Consider the following 22798-nt stretch of genomic DNA (forward strand, 5'->3'; position numbering starts at 1 on the left):
GTTGCTGCAAGGAATCTGGCAAGTGACATTTTTTATATTTTCTATGTGTAGTTTTCATTGTTAATTAAAATGAAAAAAGTAGATCCCCCAATGAACACATGCTCAAATTTTTGTTTGGTAGTGAATCTGAATGTGTCTCATGTTTTAGTGGTGGTAGCATTTTCCCCCATCACTTTTTGTGTTTGACATAGCCACTACTTTTTTTTGCTATTGTTTCATATTTCTGCAGTTTATCAATTTCAAGAGGATTGCTACCGAAGAGTCGGATTTCACAGTGGATCTATCTTCTTTCAAAATAGACTGGCCCCTGCTGGACTACCCACAACAAGCAACTCAGTAAGTCTAATCATACGCCCCCATCCATAATAGTAGTGTTTTTCCATGTCCTTTTATGTAAAACCTTACACCTTTTTCTCTACCCATTTTTTGATGTATGGTGCAATGAAACAGCTTTGATTGTGGATTGTTTTCAACAATGAACTTGGAAAATTTTGGTGGCCAAAGGATGAAAGATTTCAAGAAGTTCAAAATTTGATGATAATGCTTTTTTGGTACTTTTTCATAAGTTTACGTCTCTGATATATGTTTGCTCTTCTTTCTCCATTTTTTCACTTTTTAAATGCAGCAAAATATGCTTGATGTGCGGAAGACCATTGCTTCGAAGTTGTTTTTCCATCCTTTGAACAAGGTCTGCCCTGCTGATGTGCATAACACGATCATAGCGGCTTGAAGGAAGTGACCATAGCGCATTGAAGAAGGCGTTTGCATCGGCTTTGAAGATGCAACTTTGCAATATTTGGGAATTCATTTCGCCAGTACTGCATGATACGTCTCCAATGTATCTATAATTTTTGATTGTTCCATGCTGTTATATTATCAATCTTGGATTTTTTATAATCATTTTATATCATTTTTTGGTACCAACCTACTGACACAGTGCCAAGTGCCAGTTGCTGTTTTCTGCATGTTTTTTACATCGCAGGAAATCAATACCAAACGGAGTCCAAACGCAACGAAACTTCACGGAGATTTTTTTTGTACCAGAAGGAACATAATGGGCCATTGCCGCACCTGGGGGGTGCTTCCAGCCGCACCCTGGTGGGTTGTGCCCACCTCGGGTGCCCCCGGACCGCCTCTTTGCTCTATAAATACCCCAATATTTTAGAAACCCTAGGATAGTCGACGAAATAATGATCCCGCCACCGCAGAGTCCAGAACCACCAGATCCAATCTAGACACCATCTCGGATGGGGTTCACCACCTCCATTGGTGCCTCTCCGATGATGCGTGAGTAGTTCTTTGTAGACCTCCGGGTTCGTAGTTAGTAGCTAGATGGCTTCCTCTCTCTCTCTCGCTGATTTCTCAATAAAATGGTCTCTTGGAGATCCATATGATCTAACTCTTTTGCGATGTGTTTTTTGGGATCGATGAACTTTGAGTTTATGATCGGATCTATCTTTTTATATCCATGAAAGTATTTGAGTTTCTTTGATCTCTTTTATGCATGATTACTTATAGCCTCGTATTTCTTCTCTGATATTTGGGTTTTGTTTGGCCAACTTGATCTATTTATCTTGCAATGGGAAGAGGTGCTTTGTAGTGGGTTCGATCTTACGGTGCTTGATCCCAGTGACAGAAAGGGAACCGACACGTATGTATCGTTGCTACTAAGGATAAACGATGGGGTCTATCTTTACATAGCTAGATCTTGTCTACATCATGTCATTGTTCTTATTGCATTACTCCGTTTCTCCATGAACTTAATACAATAGATGCATGCTGGATAGCGGTCGATATGTGGAGTAATAGTAGTAGATGCAGGCAGGAGTCGGTCTACTAATCTTGGACGTGATGCCTATGTAATGATCATTGCCTGGATATCGTCATGATTATTTGAAGTCTTGTAAATTGCCCAGTAGTAATTTGTTCACCCCCCGTTTGCTATTTTTCTCAAGAGAAGCCACTAGTGATACCTACGGCCCCCGGGTCTCTTTCTCATATTATTCGCATTTGCGGTCTATTTCCCTTTGCTTTTATTTTCAGATCTATTAAACTAAAAATACAAAAATACATTGCTGGAATTTATTCTATTTTATATTATTTGGCGTTCGATCTATAAATTTACTACAAAATTATTCACGTCCGTTTGCCTATCCTGAGGCGCCGTACCCGAAAGGGGTTCACAACCCCTTTTACACGTCGGGTTGCGAGAAGATGTTATTTGTGTGCAAGTGTTGTTTACGTTGTGTTGCTTGGTTCTCCTACTGGTTCGATAACCTTGGTTTCACATCTGAGGGAAATACCTACCGCGGCTATGCTGCATCATCCCTTCCTCTTTCGGGAAATACTGACGTAGCTTCAAGCCGCATCAAAAGGAATTTCTGGCGCCGTTGCCGGGGAGGATCTTCAACATATACCAGGTTCCTAATCATAAATCTTATCTCCTTGCAATGTACATTATTTTCCATTTGCCTCTCTTTTTCCTCTCCCACACTTCACAAAAATTTGTCATTTTTATTCGCCCTCTTTTTCGTTCACCGTTTTCTCGTCAGATCTGTGGTTTGCTATGTTTTCTTGTGTTGCCACGTGTCTTATATTTGCTTGCATCTTCGCTTGCTAAAAATTTATTGATATGGATCCTCATCCACTTGCTAATCTTTTTAAGAGATCCAATTATTATGAACTAATTGCGAGTGATTTGACTGCACTAGATTATCTGTATGCAGTTTTGCTTGAGATTCGTGGATCTGAAATTGTGATGAAGAAATTTGTGATGAAGTGATTCATGATATCTCCTTGAATGAAAAGGATGATTGCAATGATTTTACTATAAATTATATTAATGTTAATTGTGCTAATAATATGCAAAACCCCAAGCTTGGGGATGCTAGTTTTGCTATGTCCACTACTTATTGTAATGATCATGATTGGGGTGATTCTTCTTATGATCTTGAAAATTTATTTAAGCCTCATGATGAATATGTTATTTGCAATAATATTGAAAGTGGGTTTCAAAGAGAGTCAGCTTTAGGTAAAAATAATCCCACATATTTGGAGAGTGTTCAATCTTATGATTTTTTTATGAAAGTAGGCTTGGAGAGGTCATGACTTTATTTGATGATAATCCCACTACTTTGGAAGAGTGTCAACATTGCATGCATGTGGATCATATAGAGAATATTTTATGTGATAGTTATATTGTTGAATTTGAATATGATCCCACATGTAATTATTATGAGAGAGGGAAATATGGTTGTAGAAATTTTCATGTTATTACATTTCCTCTCGTTATGTTGAGATTGTCAATGTTTTATTCCTCTCCTTTGCATATGCTAGATGTTTCTTGTCTTGATAATTTGTTTTCCTATAAAATTCCTATGCATAGGAAGTATGTTAGACTTAAATATTTTCGTCACATGTTTCATGATACTCTCTTTGCGTTTCAATTCTTATCTTCGTGTGAGCATGGTTGAAATTTTATGCCTAGCTAGGGGCGTGAAACAATAGCGCTTGTTGGGAGGCAACACAAAGAATACAATTTATTTTTGCTTTTTGCTTTCTGTTCTTGAGTGTTAACACAATTATGATACTGTTATGATTGTGTTTTTTGTGTTTTAATTAGTGTTATTGCCAAGTAAAGTCTTTAGGATCTTCTTGAGTGATAGTTGCTTGATCTTACTGAAAAAACAGAAACTTTTGCGCTCACGAAAAAAAATATTATTTTTTATCAGAGCGTGGGAAAATTCCAATTATTTTTGCAGTAGATTAATATGCAAATTGCTCAGGTCGTCCTAATTTTTCAGAATTTTTGAAGTTTCAGAAGTATTCGAAATAGTCAGATTGCTACAGACTTTTCTGTTTTGACAGATTCTGTTTTCTTTGTGTTGTGTGCTTATTTTGATGGCTCTATGGTTTTCTTTGATGAGTTTTTGCCATAGAAAAGTTGGAATACAGTAGATATAATGTAAAAACAAAATATGAATTGGTTTGGTACAGTACTTATAGTAGTGATTTGCTTTCTTTTACTAACGGATCTCACGAAGGTTTTGTTCAGTTTTGTGTGATTGAAGTTTTTAAGTTTTGGGTTATCTTACGATGGATGAAGGAATAAGGAGTAAGAAGAGCCTAAGCTTGGGGATGCCCCGGCATCCCAAGCTATTATCCAAAAATGAGCAAACAACTAAGCTTGGGGATCCCTCCGAGTGGCATCCCCTCTTTCTTCTAACGAGCATCGGTATTTTACTTGAAGCAATATTTTTATTCATCACATACTATGTGTTTTGCTTGGAGCGTCTTGTATGATATAAGTCTTTGCTTGTTTTATTTTGTGTCTTAAGTCTTGATTCCTTGCTGGACACACATATTTGAGAGAGCCAAAATTATGTCATGACTTGTTAGAATTGCTCTCTATTCTTCACTTAAATTTTTATGAGCTATGGACTTGCTCTAGTGCTTCACTTATATCTTTTTGAGCACGGTGTGCTTTAGTATTTTTGAAGAAATTCTCTCTTGCTTCACTTAGATTTATTTCAGAGTTAGTAAAATTTTCAAGAAATTCTCTCTTGCTTCACTTAAATTAACTTGAGAGAAAGAAAGAAATATTATGCTCATGATCTTCACTTATATTTGTTTGAGCTTATCAAAAGCAACATATAAAAATTAGTCCCAAAGTGATAGATATCCAAGAAGGATATAATAAATCCTTTCATGAATATCATTGGACAAAGTAAATTAGATTCTTAGTAATAGTTTTGAGATATGATGATGTGATATGTGAGTTGTGTTGATGAGTAATCATGCTTTAGTAAAAATATTTGTGTTAAGGTTTGTGATTCCCTATGCAAGCACGAAAGTCAATAGTTGTGCAATGAAATTATATCCTACTTATGGTGCATTTTATGGTGTTAATTATGCTTAATGCTTGCTTATGATATTATTCGTTTCTTGGTTGGTCGCTTCCCAATCTTTTCCTAGCCTTCATTTTGCACTAAGTATGATCAGTACTTGTGCTCAAAAATCATTTAAACCCGTTTTGCCCCATGAGTCCACTATACCTACCTATATGCGGTATTCTTTTGCCGTTCTAGGCAAATTTGTATGTGCCATCTCTAATTTTCAAAATAAATTTCTCTTTTGTGTGCTCGTACCGCTCGCGAGGCGGTGAGGGGTGGATAATATTTTCCATGCTAGATGTGTTATTCTCACGATGAGTGTTTATTCACTTGTCATTGCACGAGAGTAAGGCAAAAGTATTAGGGATGCCCAGTCCCGAAATGAAAAAAATGAATTACTTTATGTTGTCAAATAATAAATTCCTTGGTAAGTGTTGGCATGGAGGCCAACCGTGGATACGACTAGCCATGGAAAGTGAAAGTATGGTTGAAAAAGGAATAAACTTTATTTTCTGTTTGGGAACCGCTTATGATATATCTAGCATGGAAAGTGTTGGGAACTCTAAGTCGTTTTCGTTGGTGGGAAGGATACACCTCCCAAAATGTTTTTATCTCTAAGTTTTTCGCTTTGAGCTCTGGCACCTCTACAAATCTACGAAGGGCCTTTCTTTTACTTTATGCAATTTTTATTTTGAATTTGTGTCTCCATCTCCTCTTATAAAAAGCACCAACTAGGAGGCAATATGATCGTACTTGAGTATTGGGTGTAGCTAATATGCGAGTGTGTTTCATGAATGGATCAATGATTGAACATGATGGGCTAGGGATAACTTATTTTAGCGTTGATATTTTGAAAGACATGGTTGCTTGTTGATATGCTTAAGTATTTAAATTATCATGTCAAAACTAGACTATTGCTTTGAACAATATAAAAGTCCAAATGTCCATGCTACAATGAAAACAAATATGATATGACATGATAGGCAGCATTCCACATCAAAAATTCTGTTTTTATCACTTACATACTCGAGGACGAGTAGGAGTTAAGCTTGGGGATGCTGATACGTCTCCAACGTATCTATAATTTTTTAATGTTCCATGCTGTTATATTATCAATCTTGGATGTTTTATAATCATTTTATAATCCTTTTATATCATTTTTTGGTACTAACCTATTGACATAGTGCCAAGTGCCAGTTGCTGTTTTCTGTATGTTTTTTACATCAAACGGAGTCCAAACGCAACAAAACTTTACGAAGATTTTTTTGGACCAGAAGCAACATAATGGGCCAAGGCTGCGCCTGGGGGGTGCTCTGAGGAGAGCACAACCCACCAGGGCATGCCAGGAGGCCCAGCCGCGCCCTGGTGGGTTGTGCCCACCTCGGGTGCCCCCGGACCGCCTCTTCGCTCTATAAATACCCCAATATTCTAGAAACCCTAGGGTAGTCGACGAAATATTGATCCCGCCGCCGCAGACTCCAGAACCACTAGATCCAATCTAGACACCATCTCGGATGGGGTTCACCACCTCCATTGGTGCCTCTCCGATGATGGTGAGTAGTTCTTTTTAGACCTTCGGGTCCGTAGTTAGTAGCTAGATGGCTTCTTCTCTCTCTCGTTGATTTCTCAATACAATGGTCTCTTGGAGATCCATATGATGTAACTCTTTTGCGGTGTATTTATTGGGATCGATGAACTTTGAGTTTATGATCAGCTCTATCTTTTTATATCCATGAAAGTATTTGAGTTTCTTTGATCTCTTTTATGCATGATTACTTATAGCCTCGTATTTCTTCTCTGATATTTGGGTTTTGTTGGGCCCACTTGATCTATTTATCTTGCAATGGGAAGAGGTGCTTTGTAGTGGGTTTGATCTTACGGTGCTCGATCCAAGTGACAGAAAGGGAACCGACACGTATGTATCGTTGCTACTAAGGATAAAACGATGGGGTCTATCTTTACATAGATAGATCTTGTCTACATCATGCCATTGTTCTTATCGCATTACTCCGTTTCTCCATGAACTTAATACACTAGATGCATGCTGGATAGCGGTCGATGTGTGGAGTAATAGTAGTAGATGCAGGCAGGAGTCGGCTACTAATCTTGGATGTGACGCCTATGTAATGATCATTGCCTGGATATCATCATAATTATTTGAAGTTTTGTCAATTGCCCAACAGTAATTTGTACACCCACCATTTGCTATTTTTCTCAAGAGAAGCCACTAGTGAAACCTACGGGCCCCGGATCTCTTTCTCATATTATTTGCCTTTGCGATCTATTTTCCTTTGCTTTTATTTTCAGATCTATTAAACTAAAAATAAAAAATACCTTGCTGCAATTTATTCTTATTTATTTTATTTGACGTTCGATCTATTAATTTACTACAAAATTATTCACATCGGTTTGCCTATCTTGAGGCACCGTACCCGAAAGGGATTGACAACCCCTTTTACAAGTCGGGTTGCGAGAAGTTGTTATTTGTGTGCAGGTGATGTTTACGTTTTGTTGCTTGGTTGTCCTACTGGTTCGATAACCTTGGTTTCACATCTGAGGGAAATACCTACTGCCACTGTGCTGCATCATCCCTTCCTCTTTGGGGAAATACCGACGTAGCTTCAAGCCGCATCAATGCATCTCTGTTATCTTTGTGTGTGAAATGAAACTCCATGTAAAGGAAACTAGATGTTGGGCTCTTTTGGATGGCTGGAACTATTATCAGTAGTTTGTAGTAAGGAAACATAAATATTTTTTGTTTCGAGATTTGATGGAAGCTATAACTATGTGGTGAATTTTAAGCAAGTTCTAAAAATTTCGCTGTTTGGTGCTCAAGTTTTCAAGTTCATGGAATGCTTCTCATTTTTTGGGTTTTCATGTGTATTTCTACCATGTGCTTCCTTATGTTCTCACAAAATCAGCCACAATGTTAAGGAATTGGAATTGCTAGATGGAGCATGTTCATGAAACATTTTTTCTACAATTTCTTTTTTTTTTGAAGCAACAACTTTTTCTGATAAATGTTGCTGGAAGAAGCATTCTGGGAGATTTTGCAACTAAGCAGTGAGCACTAGAAGCATTTTTAGCTTGTTGGACCCCCTACTACTAGATGCATTATTTAGCTTGCTGAAAGAAGCATTGTCGGAAAATTTACATGAAATTCATTTGAGAGAATCAACACATGTTGAGAAACTCATTTTTCTTTAATAACTGAAAATTATGTAACATTATTTAAAATAGATCCTTCTCAACTCACCACAAAACACAGTAAGAATGCTTCATAACTATTTCGCCCTCACCTTATTTTTAGCAGCAATATGAACTTTTTGAACATACGCGGTTTTGAGAAGTAACTTGAGCAGAAACACGAGCAACATGAGCAGTAATATGAACCAAAACCTCTGACAAAGTGGACTTAAATTTTCAGTACTTCTACCGAGTACAAATATGTCCTATTTTTTAAAGTATACTTTTAAAGTTGTTGATACATGAATTCAACTACAGAATGACCCTATTGAGCATGTCCCTCGACTTTTGCCATCGCAGCTTTAAAATGAATGCATGATTGCATTGTGTGGCCTTCCTCGGAGCAAAACTGACATTTTGTTGTAAGATTAGCCGCCATCATTGCCTTGTACCCACGGAGTGACTCACATGTTTTGATAGTGTGTTCTTCTTCACTGCAAAATGAACTAGTAACTTTCCTCCTAGGTTTTGGCTTGCTCGACGACTGCACGTTGTCTTCTTTCTTGCTTTCTTTCTTGGCTGTTCTTTTGCTATCTTTCTTGGCTTCTTTCTGAAGCTTCTTCTTATGCTCCTCTTCTCGCTGCTCCAACAATGTCTTTTTTCTTTTTGCTCGTTCTGTTGGTCGACCTTGCTTCGTCACACGAGCAGGATTTTGTAGCGGTGCTAATGGTTGTGGGTTTGCTCCAGTTTCAGCATTAGATGCACCTGCTTGAGGGGGTTGCTGATGCTGCACCACATCTTCCCTTGACATTTGCTCTTTTTTCATTGAAGCAACTATGGGCCAGAGCTGCGTCATTACATCTGTCAATAAGTTGTAAGCTGGATCAACTGAGCATGCTTCTGCTGCCAATGCATTCATATCTCTGCACAGCGAGTTGTACTTGAGAGTGTTTGTCTCTGGTAGGACAAACTCAAGGAACCTCCCAGATGTGTCCATGTTTGTCGTAGCTGCTTAGGACCACCTTTCCAACATGTATCTACTTGGAATTTCTTGCACATTAAGCTGTATCATCACCCTTATCATGTGTGAGCAAAGCACACCATTCATCTCAAAGTAATGGCAGCTACACGAGTACAACCCCTCTTCTATCACAGCTTGCACATGGTACAACTTTGGATTATCATACAAGTTTGAGTAAAGCTTAAACATGATACCTTCCTGCTCAAGATTAGGCACTTGTTTGATTATATAAGCTGTTGATGCTGCCGCTTGCTCTTGGAACTTGCCAAAGATGCTGCGTTACATTATAAGCTGTCGATGTTGTCGTTTCTCCAGTGAAAGCAACATTATCTTCACGGTCTAGCATTGTTTCTTGTAGGAATTCATACTGCCTTACAAATGTGAAAACCGAGTTTTGTAGATGCACCAACGTCTTGAAATAAGAATTCAGCCCTTCTGGTCTCCCGGTTATGCTTGTGAAAGGGAAGAAATAATTTTTGAAGTATGCAGGAGCCCATGTCTGACGGCATTCCCACATGTTTTGTAAGTGCCTATTCTCCGTGTACTCGAAGCAATGCAACATGTGTTGCCATGTTTCTTCAAATTCATCCACTGTCTTGGATTCATTGATGCATTCATAGAAAGTTTTCTCAAAAATTGAATCCCTTGTAAGCATCCTCCCAAGTTTCTCACGCGCCTTCCGATGTACATGCCACTTGCAACACCTATGGGTTGTGTGAGGGAGCACATCAGAAATTGCAGTTTCCATTGCTCTCACTAGTCAGTCATAAGGTTTCTTGGGTACTCATTGTTCTTCGAAAGCAACCATTGCCGAAAGACCCACTTGAAGGTTTCAGTTTGCTCATTTGGAAGCAATGCACAGCCTAGGACAATAGTCTGAAGATGGTTGTTGATGCCAACGATCGGAGAAAAGGCATATTATATTTGTTTGTGCAAAAGGTTGTATCAAAAAAGACACAGTCCTTGTACTTTCGGTATAGTGTTCTTGTCCTTCCATCCACCCAAAACAATGCCTCTACCACATTTGTTTCCTTATTCACCTGTGTTGCATAGAAGAACTGTGGGTTTTCAGCTTGCCGCCTCTCAAAGTATTCAATTGTCATGGCCATGTCCTGAAATGCCATGGTTTGCCGCATCTCGGACCGTGCATTTGGTACATCCCTTTTGACATAACCAAGGCGCCTCTGATCACCTCCGTGACAATCTCCAAGGATTCCCATGCAATCTGAGGTTGACAAGTTACGTTCATGGAACGTCCTTATCATTTGGAGGTCTTCTCGTGGGATCTTTCGATGAGACCAATAAAACCTAACCTTCTCTTCCAGTTGCACCAGAGCATGTGTATGGTCGTCTGTAAAGCACGTGACGGTCCATCGGTTATCTCGGAGTCCAACTATCATGTGAGCCTTGCAATCGTGACGTTGCAACCTGTTCCTTTTTCTTGTGTCTGCCATGTTCATCCAAAGTCCAGGGTGTTTGCCAGTGTTGCTTGACTCTGTTGCAATACTATCTGTAGTGCTATCAGATTCACTTTTGCTTCCATCGGGTCGTGCATGAACACACGTCAAAGTCCTGCTAATTAGCTTTGTGGGTCCTCTGGCCTGGCTGTTTTTTGAAGCAGATGTTCTGATTCCAAACCCATGCCTGAAAACATATGCGTTGTAGAATTGCCTTGCATCGTCAACTGATCAAAGGTCAAGCCCACATATGGAACAAGTGGTTGCGATGATATTGCATCATCGACATCCTGTTGGATATCACCAGCATTAATCATCCCTTCCATACTAACTCCATTCGCAGCAGAAATTCGCCCCATAATGTAGCTCTCATCATCATCACCTCCAGCACCAGCAGCCTATTTTTGTTGTGCAGAAAAAAGTTTTCACAATGTCAGTAAAAAAAAGGTATAACATGCAAGAAAGTAGTGCTTCTAGCATAAAAGATGTATTTACATCAGATTTTGTGTTCATGTTTCTATGTTTTCACCTCATGATACTAAACAAAATGCTTCCACATCTTTCTACTTCAATGGTCACAGTGCTACAAGCAAAGTAATCAAGTTGATAATGTTTTTTGTAATACAAATTAGCTTTTCCTACCAGATGCAACATTTCTATCTATTTTTTCCTAGTAAAGGAACTTTTGTCAAGCATGACCGCTGTTTAAAACGATGCAACATAGTCAAAATAGCACCGGTGCTTTATAATTTTCACAACATATGCAGCATTTACAAGTAAGCTCACATTGGGGACTTTTATTCAAACTTGATTGTACTTTGTTAGGAGCATTCACCACACATACAGATAACCCCCACCGCCTTTTTGTTTTTTCAAATATTTAACTAAAATTTGCAAGGAGCAAATTATACACAGTCCTGAATTGACTTCCCCCTGCACATTTTTTTGGTGCATTTTTTAACTGAAAGTGTAAGGAGCATTTTTCAGACGACCTCCCCCAGCACATTTTGTTTGGAGCAGTTCTAAACTGAAATTGGGAGGAGTTTTTTCTGTACACACTTTCAGGAATTTTCAGTTGACATAAGGAGATATGCTGCAATTCATACTGCCTTTTTTTAGGACAGTGATCAGAGAGAGAAACATAATTGTTGACATAGCAGAAGTCAAAACAACTTGATGCTTCATGCATGTGAGGAGCTTGCAACTTAACCAACCCTGTGAGGAGCTTGCCCGAGAGGCTTCTGCAGAGAAGACAGGAGGATCACGGAGCTCCCTTGCAGCTCCAGACCGGCGAATCGGCTCGCCGGCGAGAATCGGGGCCGATCTGGCCTTCCTCCTGCTCGATGGAGCACCGGAGCTTCGATCCATGGCGGCCGACAACATAGATCGAACTATGTGGTGAGCTGCCATGGCGCTGGAAGGTGTACGGGGGTGTTGCTGCGTCGACGGCGGCGAGGTAGAGGCGATGCTGCGTCGTCTGCGGTGGTGGTAGAGTCGGTGCTGCGTTGGCCGCGGCTGTGGTAGAGGCGACGCGGCGTCGGCGGCGTGGATCTCATCCTCGCCCTGACCTCGGGCGGGTGCAGAGGAGGTGGGGATTATGCTTCCACGAAACGGTTGTAGCAACACGGGTAACGACAACGGGAACTGGTCGGGAGGGTGAACACGTGGCTTCAATCCGACGGCCGCGCATAATTAAATCCAGCGGCAGTTTTGCAGGATACTAAATGCGATATTAGCAGGCGGATGACGCCTAGCAGCCGCCAAAATTAAGCCATAATCTACAGAAGAAACCTGAGAGAAAGGACCCACGAATGGTACGAACGGTGGGATGGTTGGGATGGGTGTCCGCTGCATGCCTCAGCACAACATCCACTTCCTCCTTGCACTTATCTGAAGAGTTGCCTTCCTCAAGCCAAAGGCAAACCTTGACTTGCTAGAGGGAAGGGAGGTGCTCCATGCCGACATCCAGGTCACCGCCGACAATATCTGACGCTTGGGCTGAGAACACCAGGACTTCAAGCCTTGGCATAGCTCCTCGTGGAAATATAGATGGCCCCATGATAAAACCATAGAACTGGTACTCTCTCAAACATGGGAATGCATTAGGGCCAATGGCGAATGTTTCGGCACGAGTGTGCTGAGATTTGTTTACCCAAAGCCAGAAAAAATGAAGAGCGGGAAGCTTCCCGAGGATTTGAATGTCAACTTCCGGTCGCACTCTGTCTACTGAAACATGCATGGAGGAGAGGAGGGGAAATGATAATGAATTAACCCACCTAGGCAATGTCGTGGTACATCTTTTAAACCAAAGGTACCGAAGCTGTGGGGTGGGCATCCAACCATCCCAACTGACATCAGACCTTGCATCCCCTACATCGAAAATTGTTAGACTCTGCATTTTCCGCAGCTTGCCCAGGGACACCACCAAAGAATTATACATGCTCTCATCGCTTCCATTCCAGTAAAGGTAGAGCACTCTCAGCTCGACCAGTTTCCCAAGCTCTTTCACATCCACCAGTAATCCTTTCAGCTCTTCTAATGACGTCAGCTTCCCGATCCCAACTGGTAACGCTGAATCGGCTGCATTTTGGCATATCAAACGTGTTAGACGGACAACACTTGTTGGAATCACTGCTAGAGTTGATCCATTTTCTGCTAAGTCGAGTGTCTCCAAAAACTGTAGCTTTCCTATTTCCACGGGGAGCTAGCGAACAGAAGTTCCTCTTAGCCCCAGATACCTTTGGTGTAATAAATTCTCAATATGCTTGAGATCAATATTGTGGCGATTTCTCCCAAGATCACAACCTTCCAAATCCAATACACGTAAATCTTGAAAGCATGAAATAGTCTGGATTAGATCAATATTTGTTCTATAGAGAACAACAGACCTCACTTGTGAGATACTTGTGGCATCGACCCGATGGGTGGTGAGCTCTGACATGCTATTTTGAAAAGACAATCTACGACCCTTGCTGTGCGAAATAGGTTTTCTCTATTGAGTACCATCTAATATTGTAGCAAAGTTTTGTTCACTCGACAGGGAACATAACAAATCAAGCACCATATCATGCATGCGACAAGTTTCCACCTTACCTGTAGCATCAACATCTATTGGTTGAATCAAGTTTCTATTTGCAAGTTCATTGAAGTAACTCTCTCCGAGCTCAAATAGTCCAGTTTCTTTTTTTCCACCTTGCACAAAGCCTTCGGCTATCCACATCCATATCAATCGGTCTCTCCTTAACTCAAAATCCTCTGAAAATATACTGAGATATAATAAACAAGCCTTCAGATGAGAAGGTAAATCATAATAACTATAGGACAATATTCTCTGCATGTCCTTTGCACTATCACCTTCTTCAAGTCCACGACCAATAGAGCCAAGTATGTTGTCCCAGTGATACTTTGGCTTGATCTGTTTATCTGGACCATCGCTAGCTAAAATACTTGCAATAGTGATGATGGCTAGTGGTACTTCACCATATTTCTTTAAGATTTTTCTAGATACCTCCTCCAACTCATCAGGACACTTGATTCCTTGAGGAAATATTCTTTTGTAGAAGAGTTTTCTAGAGTCATCATCAGGAAGTGGTTTCATCTGATATACTATATCATCACTAGAAGAGCAACATACATTAGATATACCGGCTATGCGGGTGGTAGTCATTACTCGACTACCAAGGCAGTTGTCAGTGAAAGCACACTTAATAAGTTCCCATGCTTTTTCATCCCATATGTCATCGATTACAATGAGGTACCTGTATTTTTTATTGCGTTACTTTACAAATCAACCAACATAACTAGGTCTATATATGTTTTGCCAAGTCAGCACCAAATTAATTAAGAGACGGTATTGCCATCTCATGAAATTTATAAAAAAGATAACCATATATAGTGCATAATTTGAAGAGGCATATGAAACAAAAATGTAAGGCCTAATATCAGCGCCATTTAACAAAACCAAAATAAAACTTAGTTGGGACACGGTATTTACTAGCCAGCATTACATGCTCTCCTGAAAAGAATAATGATAATAATTTGCTGCTACATACATACCTCTTGTCCTGAAGAAACATTCTCAGTTCATCGATGAGTTGTTCATTGTCCCTAGCAGCTTCGTTGATGGTTGCATACTTGCTCTTGTCAAGTTCATATAAGACCTTCTTTAAAATCTTGGCCATGTCAGGATTCCGAGATACGGAAACAAAAGCTACATTATCAAACTGCACTTTGATCTTGTCATACACTGCTTTGGCCAGAGTTGTCTTGCCGAGTCCGCCAAATCCAACAATAGACATGGTCCTCAATTGGTCCTTGGACCTCTCATTGCAGTCACAGCTTCTTGATCAGCTCATCTCTTACATGATCTATCCCAACGAGCTCTGTGACATCTTTGTACACCGCCTTGAGGCGAGGGTCAATGGCATCAGCATTACCTTTGGTGTCCGCGTCACTCATATACTTTTGGCGCAGCTCGCCCAACTCCTTGGAGAGCCGCTGAGCTTCTTCAATGTCATTAGAAAACTGATGAAGAGCCTTACCCTTGGTAAACAATTTGGTAGCCCTTTTGAGGAACTTCTTGACTCTGTTCTTCATGTTGTTGGAGCCACGGTTATGGCCAACGTCCTCCACGCGCACGATGAAAGCGTCGACGGCGTCCTCCATATGGTAGGAGCAGTGGCGGATCCAGGAATTTAGAATTGGGTGTTCAAATTTTTTTTTCACACTAACAGAGGAGCCAATTCGTTCACTTTGCCCGCCCAAATGAGGACCTCCTCGTCAAACAGCTCGGCTGGCTTGGCGCTGATCTTGCGTAGAACGGCGTGCATCATCTCCAGCTCTGTGATCAGAGACTCGACGCGCTTCCTCACGCGCTTCTCCAGGTTGTACTCGTCCGCGAGTAGGCCGCCGAGCTTCTTGATCAAAGGGATCATGGCGGCTTCCATGGCTTGGGTGTGGAGGGGTGTGTTTTCTTGCTGTAGCAGAGGAGTTGGTGGTGACGATGGGTTGATTGATAGAGCTGGAGACACAGAGGAGACGCTGGGTTGATTGATAAGAGTTGGCGGTGCTACTGCTACAGATGGATGGTGCAGCAGTCCATGTGATGTGCGTGAGTGGGCGAGTGACCCCTCCACCTTAAATTGCATAATAGATGTGTTGCTGCAGTGACCTCACGATGTCTTGCAGTGTCGAGCCCACGATGTCTGGCATCCGATGCTTTGTTAGAGGTGCCAAGGAGGTAAGATTTGGAGCGGCCCGTGCTCTCTGGACGGTCATGTAAAGCTCTGTTTTTAGTTTTTACACATCGCCATGGTAGAGCTGCTTCTAATGATAGAGCTGGAGAAAATGAGGTGCTACAGATGGATGGTGGTATGCAGCAGTCCGTCCATGTGCGTGAGTGACCCCTCCACTAATTGCATGATTGCTGTCTTGCTGCAGTGAGCCCACGCTGCCTTGCTGCTGTTTTCTGCAGTGACCCTAGAGAATGCTGGCATGGCATCCCATGCTTTGTTAGAGGCGCCAAGGAGATAAGATTTGGAGCGGCCCGTGCTCTCTGGACGGTCATGTAAAGCAGTGTTTTTTATTATGCAGTGATTCTTCTTCACGTTGCGGTGTAACTTGATGATGCAGTGATTTTTCTTCATGATTCGGTGTGTGTATATGATATGAATTAAACAATTAGGTCAAAAAATAAGCTTGGTGAGTTAACACTAAAGAAAATATCATAAAATTAAACTATACTAAATTATTTAATACTCCCTTCGTCCCAAAATAAGTATCTTAACCTTACTACGACCTTGTACTAGAGTTAGTACAAAGTTGATACAGAGTGAGTACATGATATGAATTACACTGTGATACAAGATCAATTAACGTATATATTGGTGTAATGAAATTTCAAATCCATCAATCAAGTTAATCATGAGGCACATTTGTAGTTCACACTAATTTCTAGAAAAAAAAGGATTCAATAAAATAAATTTTAAAAAACTGAGTTAATGTAAGGCATCATATGGTATATTTGCACTAACATCATTTTATGTGTGATGAGACCATTTTTTGTAAATTTTATGAAAATAATAAAATAAGAAAAAATGATTCGATATGAAATTTCTTTACACTTACTACACATAAGAAACTCATTTGTAAAATAGAACTGACAACTAAAATAAGAAAATTTTGTATTCTTTGCATCCGATGCCAAGGAGAGATTTGGAGCCACTGGTGCAGTGATTTTTCTTCCGGGTTCGGTGTGTGTAATTAAACGATGGCCTGCTACTCTTCTTGAGGCGCCGTACTGGGTCTCCCCGACGATGAACTGTATTTATACCAGTATTAGAAGGAGTTGTACTGGGACTCCACGTCTACAGCATGAAAACTAACCCCGGACTAGAGGGCAGACCATTTACATACATATGTGCGGGGCGACATGATCTGTTCATGAAAAAACTTGTTCGACATCCGGTTAATCTAGTTGAATTTGAACTATTTCTCGCTGAATTTGAAGTATTGTTGTACTAGACTTATTTACATCCTATGTATAGATGATTTGTGCTATTTTCTATCCGGACTTTGATGAATTATATCGTGTTTGATGAAGTATATGCGTTTAGCGTTGGATGGCCGGCTTCGAGATTTGTGTCCATAGACTTGTCTCCCGTGTCTGTGGACCCAGCGTTAGGGATTTTTATTCGAAAAGTGGATGACCCCCGGTTTCTGCATTTGGGCAATCCATGCATCCATTTTATTAATTATTCACAAAGACAATATAAAGTAATACAACAGTAAGTCTGAAGGCACCATCTTGGCAACATCTGTCACTTCTCCTAAATGAAGGGATGCCAATTGTCTAAGCCGAATACCAAACAGATATCACACGAAGCCTAACATCGACCTTGCCAGGCTCACCGTCGTGCCACCATGGCGCCAGAAAACGCCACCTTCCTACGTGCGTGCATCATAACACATCCATCGTCGAGACCCTGCTGCGCCACGCCGCCGATATCCGTCGTCATTGATGCGGTAAATGAAACACCGCTCCACCACTTGTCTACCACACCCGGCAGCTGCTCCAAAAACGATGCCCCCATGAGGGAGAGCGACGACTAAATAGCCGCCATTGTCAGATTCGGAAAACCCGGGTCTAGGTTTCCACCAGGAGCAGCCCAAGGAAGTCGACGATAGCTGCAGTGGCGATGTCTTCAACAAGATAACGACGCGAAAACGCAGCCACGGCCCGGCATGACCGAAGTCATAGCACGGTTTTCACCGGCAGCATCGCCTCCCCACTCGATGCCAGGACTGGATGCGACTTGCCACAACCAGGCGGCCAACCACCTCTGGCGAAGGAGATGACCACCACCATCACGCCCAGGGTCGGAGCCCTCGACATCCTTGTGTTGCAAGTCTAGTCCAGTAGCCGCTTGCCGTCGCCGGATCAGAGGAGATGCATAACGACAGCCTGACGTGTGGCCCGTTGAAGCCCATTTGGGCCTAGATCGGGTGCCCTAGCCGACGTCACGGAGATCTCGACGTCGCCGCGGCTAGCACGCTGATCCTGGTCTCCGCTAGCCTGTGCCACTGCCCTTCATATGGCCGGAGTGGACCGTCGCCACCCAGATCCAATCGTCAGCTGAGGAGAATTGTCGCTGCCACCGCCGTGCGTTCCCCTCGGCGGCAGCGGCGGGACGGGGATCCTTTGCTGTTGGCGGCTGGAGGCGGATGGCGGGGTTTCCTTGGAGCGGCACGGCGCCGCTGCAGGGGGAGGAGATGCCTTAATGCAAGTTGTACTTACACGCTCCTCAGATCTTAGGATTATATGTGTAGAATTGTAATTTGCTGGCACACAGTTAAAGCAAACACAAATAGTTCCGAGGATCGAGATTACATGCATCGTCTTTTTAATTGGAAAGGGTACACAAGGACCCTACAAACAACAGAGAAGTTGGTGTGATGCATGTGAGGGCGGGTAAACTTCATGAGGCATGTCTCGTTGTTAGGTCTTGCATTCCCACGCATGCAGCGCCACTTGTGCTGCAAAGCTGACAGACCATGTCTCATCACATCATCTTATTTTCAGACTACAGCTGCCGACACAAGTGGTACTGCTCTGCTAAGTCTGCTCCATGTGCGTCACCGGCCCCAACACCCTCACCTCCATGTACGGACTCTACTATCCAAGGGCGTGTTTGGTTGCCTGCATTAGGTCCAGCCTGGCTCGAGCGGGAAGAATTTGGCCCGTTTGGTTTCCTGCATTCACTGTGCGGCCTGCATCGCACGAAACTTAAAGCACGCCCAGGCCAGGCCCAGGGGAAATGCACGATTCGGCAGTAGCTCACGAGTCTGGCTCGGGCGAGGTGGGGGAGGGCGACGCGCTTCTCCCCACGTGAGACTAGGGGAGATGGCGCAAGCTCGCCCGCGTCGCTGAAAAATTGGCGGGAGGATTTCGGCTCACCTCCCGCCGCTCCACCCCCTATTTAGCCCCTCCCTCACGGTTGGAAATATGCCCTAGAGGCAATAATAAATAGGTTATTATTATATTTCCTTGTTCATGATAATCGTTTATTATCCATGCTAGAATTGTATTGATAGGAAACTCAGATACATGTGTGCATACATAGACAACACCATGTCCCTAGTAAGCCTCTAGTTGACTAGCTCGTTGATCAATAGATGGTTACGGTTTCCTGACCATGGACATTGGATGTCGTTGATAACGGGATCACATCATTAGGAGAATGATGTGATGGACAAGACCCAATCCTAAGCCTAGCACAAGATCGTGTAGTTCGTTGGTAAGAGCTTTTCTAATGTCAAGTATCATTTCCTTAGACCATGAGATTGTGCAACTCCCGGATACCGTAGGAATGCTTTGGGTGTACCAAACGTCACAACGTAACTGGGTGGCTATAAAGGTGCACTACAGGTATCTCCGAAAGTGTCTGTTGGGTTGGCATGAATCGAGACTGAGATTTGTCACTCCGTGTAAACGGAGAGGTATCTCTAGGCCCACTCGGTAGGACATCATCATAATGTGCACAATGTGACCAAGGAGTTGATCACGGGATGATGTGTTACGGAACGAGTAAAGAGACTTGCCGGTAACGAGATTGAACAAGGTATTGGGATACCGACGATCGAATCTCGGGCAAGTAACATACCGATTGACAAAGGGAATTGTATACGGGATTGATTGAATCCTCGACATCGTGGTTCATCCGATGAGATCATCGTGGAACATGTGGGAGCCAATATGGGTATCCAGATCCCGCTATTGGTTATTGACCGGAGAGTCGTCTCGGTCATGTCTGCGTGTCTCCCGAACCCGTAGGGTCTACACACTTAAGGTTCCGTGACGCTAGGGTTATAAAGATATTAGTAAGCGGTAACCCGAAAGTTGTTCGGAGTCCCGGATGAGATCCCGGACGTCACGAGAAGTTCCGGAATGGTCCGGAGGTAAAGATTTATATATGGGAAGTCTTATTTTGGTCGCCGGAAAAGTTTCGCACTTTATCGGTATTGTACCGGGAGTGCCGAAAGGGGTCCGGGGGTCCACCAAGGGGGTCCACCAGCCCCGGGGGGCACATGGGCTGTAGGGGTGTGCGCCTTGGCCTATATGGGCCAAGGGAACCAGCCCCAAGAGGCCCATGCGCCAAGAGATAAGATAAAGGGAGAGTCCTAAAGGGGGAAGGCACCTCCGAGGTGCCTTGGGGAGGATGGACTCCTCCCTGGCCGCACCCTTCCTTGGAGGAAGGGCCAAGGCTGCGCCCCCCCCCCCTCTCCCTTGGCCCTATATATAGTGGGGGGAAGGGAGGGCAGCAATACCGAAGCCCTGGCGCCTCCCTCTCCCTCCCGTGACACCTCTTCCTCCCCGCTTGCGCTTGGCGAAGCCCTGCCGGGATCCCGCTACTTCCACCACCACGCCGTCGTGCTGCTGGATCTCCATCAACCTCTCCTCCCCCCTTGCTGGATCAAGAAGGAGGAGACGTCGCTGCTCCGTACGTGTGTTGAACGCGGAGGTGACGTCCGTTCGGCGCTAGGATCATCGGTGATTTGGATCACGACGAGTACGACTCCATCAACCCCGTTCTCTTGAACGCTTCCGCTCGCGATCTACAAGGGTATGTAGATGCACTCCCCTTCCCTCGTTGCTAGATTACTCCATAGAATTATCTTGGTGATGCGTAGAAAATTTTGAATTTCTGCTACGTTACCCAACAGTGGCATCATGAGCTAGGTCTATGCGTAGTTTCTATGCACGAGTAGAACACAACGTAGTTGTGGGCGTCGATGTTGTCAATTTACTTGCCGTTACTTAGTCTTATCTTGTTTCGGCGGCATTGTGGGATGAAGCGGCCCGGACCGACCTTACACGTACGCTTACGTGAGACAGGTTCCACCGACTGACATGCACTAGTTGCATAAGGTGGCTAGCGGGTGTCTGTCTCTCCCACTTTAGTCGGAACGGATTTGATGAAAAGGGTCCTTATGAAGGGTAAATAGAAATTGGCATATCACGTTGTGGTTTTACGTAGGTAAGAAACGTTCTTCCTAGAAACCTATACAAGCCACGTAAAAAACTTGCAACAACAATTAGAGGACGTCTAACTTGTTTTTGCAGCATGTGCTATGTGATGTGATATGGCCAGAAGATGTGATGAATGATATATGTGATGTATGAGATTGATCATATTCTTGTAATAGGAATCACGACTTGCATGTCGATGAGTATGACAACCGGCAGGAGCCATAGGAGTTGTCTTTATTTTTTGTATGACCTGCGTGTCATTGAATAACGCCATGTAAATTACTTTACTTTATTGCTAAGCGCGTTAGCCATAGAAGTAGAAGTAATCGTTGGCGTGACAACTTAATGAAGACACAATGATGGAGATCATGATGATGGAGATCATGGTGTCATGCTGGTGACAAAGATGATCATGGTGCCCCGAAGATGGAGATCAAAGGAGCTAAATGATATTGGCCATATCATGTCACTATTTGATTGCATGTGATGTTTATCATGTTATGCATCTTATTTGCTTAGAACGACGGTAGTAAGTAAGATGATCCCTTATAATAATTTCAAGAAAGTGTTCCCCCTAACTGTGCACCGTTGCGAAGGTTCGTTGTTTCGAAGCACCACGTGATGATCGGGTGTGATAGATTCTAACGTTCGAATACAACGGGTGTTGACGAGCCTAGCATGTACAGACATGGCCTCGGAACACATGCAAAACACTTAGGTTGACTTGACGAGCCTAGCATGTACAGACATGGCCTCGGAACACAAGAAACCGAAAGGTCGAACATGAGTCGTATAGCAGATACGATCAACATGGAGATGTTCACCGATGATGACTAGTCCGTCTCACGTGATGATCGGACATGGCCTAGTTTGACTCGGATCATGTATCACTTAGATGACTAGAGGGATGTCTATCTGAGTGGGAGTTCAATAATCAGATGAACTTCATTATCATGAACATAGTCAAAAGGTCTTTGCAAATTATGTCATACGCTTTAGTTCTACTGTTAAAGATATGTTCCTAAAAAAATTTAGTTGAAAGTTGGTAGTAGCAATTATGCGGACTGGGTCCGTAAACTGAGGATTGTCCTCATTGCTGCACAGAAGGCTTATGTCCTTAATGCACCGCTCGGTGTGCTGAACCTCAACGTCGTCTGTAGAAGTTGCGGAACATCTGACATACACGTTTTTATAACTACGTGATAGTTCAGTGTGTAATGCTAACGGTTTAGAATTGTGGCACCAAAGACGGTTTTGAAACGTCGCAGAACATATGAGATGTTCTGAAGACTGAAATTGGGATTTCAGACTAGTGCCCACGTCAAGAGGTATGAGACCTCTGACAAGTTTCTTAAGCCTGCAGACTAAGGGAGAAAAGCTCAATCGTTGAGCATGTGCTCAGATTGTCTGAGTGCCACAATCGCTTGAATCGAGTGGGAGTTAATCTTCCAGATGAGATAGTGATGATTCTCCATAGTCACTACCACCAAGCTATTAGAGCTTCGTGATGAACTATAACATATCAGGGATAGATATGATGATCCTTGAGCAACTCGCGATGTTTGACACCGCAAAAGGAGAAATCAAGAAGGAGCATCAATTGTTGATGGTTAGTAAAACCACTAGTTTCTAGAAGGGCAAGGGCAAGAAGGGATACTTCATTAAACGGCAAATCAGTTGCTGCTCTAGTGAAGAAACCCAAGGTTGAACCCAA

The 22798-nt window shown here is 42.7% G+C and overlaps 1 pseudogene; it reads right to left on the minus strand.

The window, feature by feature from the left end:
- Positions 1-10846: 10846 nt before the first annotated feature.
- Positions 10847-15746, minus strand: LOC123179764 (disease resistance protein RGA5-like; annotated as a pseudogene).
- Positions 15747-22798: the final 7052 nt, after the last annotated feature.

The sequence above is a fragment of the Triticum aestivum genome, chromosome 1D, assembly GCF_018294505.1.
Source record: "Triticum aestivum cultivar Chinese Spring chromosome 1D, IWGSC CS RefSeq v2.1, whole genome shotgun sequence".
Classification (NCBI taxonomy): Eukaryota; Viridiplantae; Streptophyta; class Magnoliopsida; order Poales; family Poaceae; genus Triticum; species Triticum aestivum.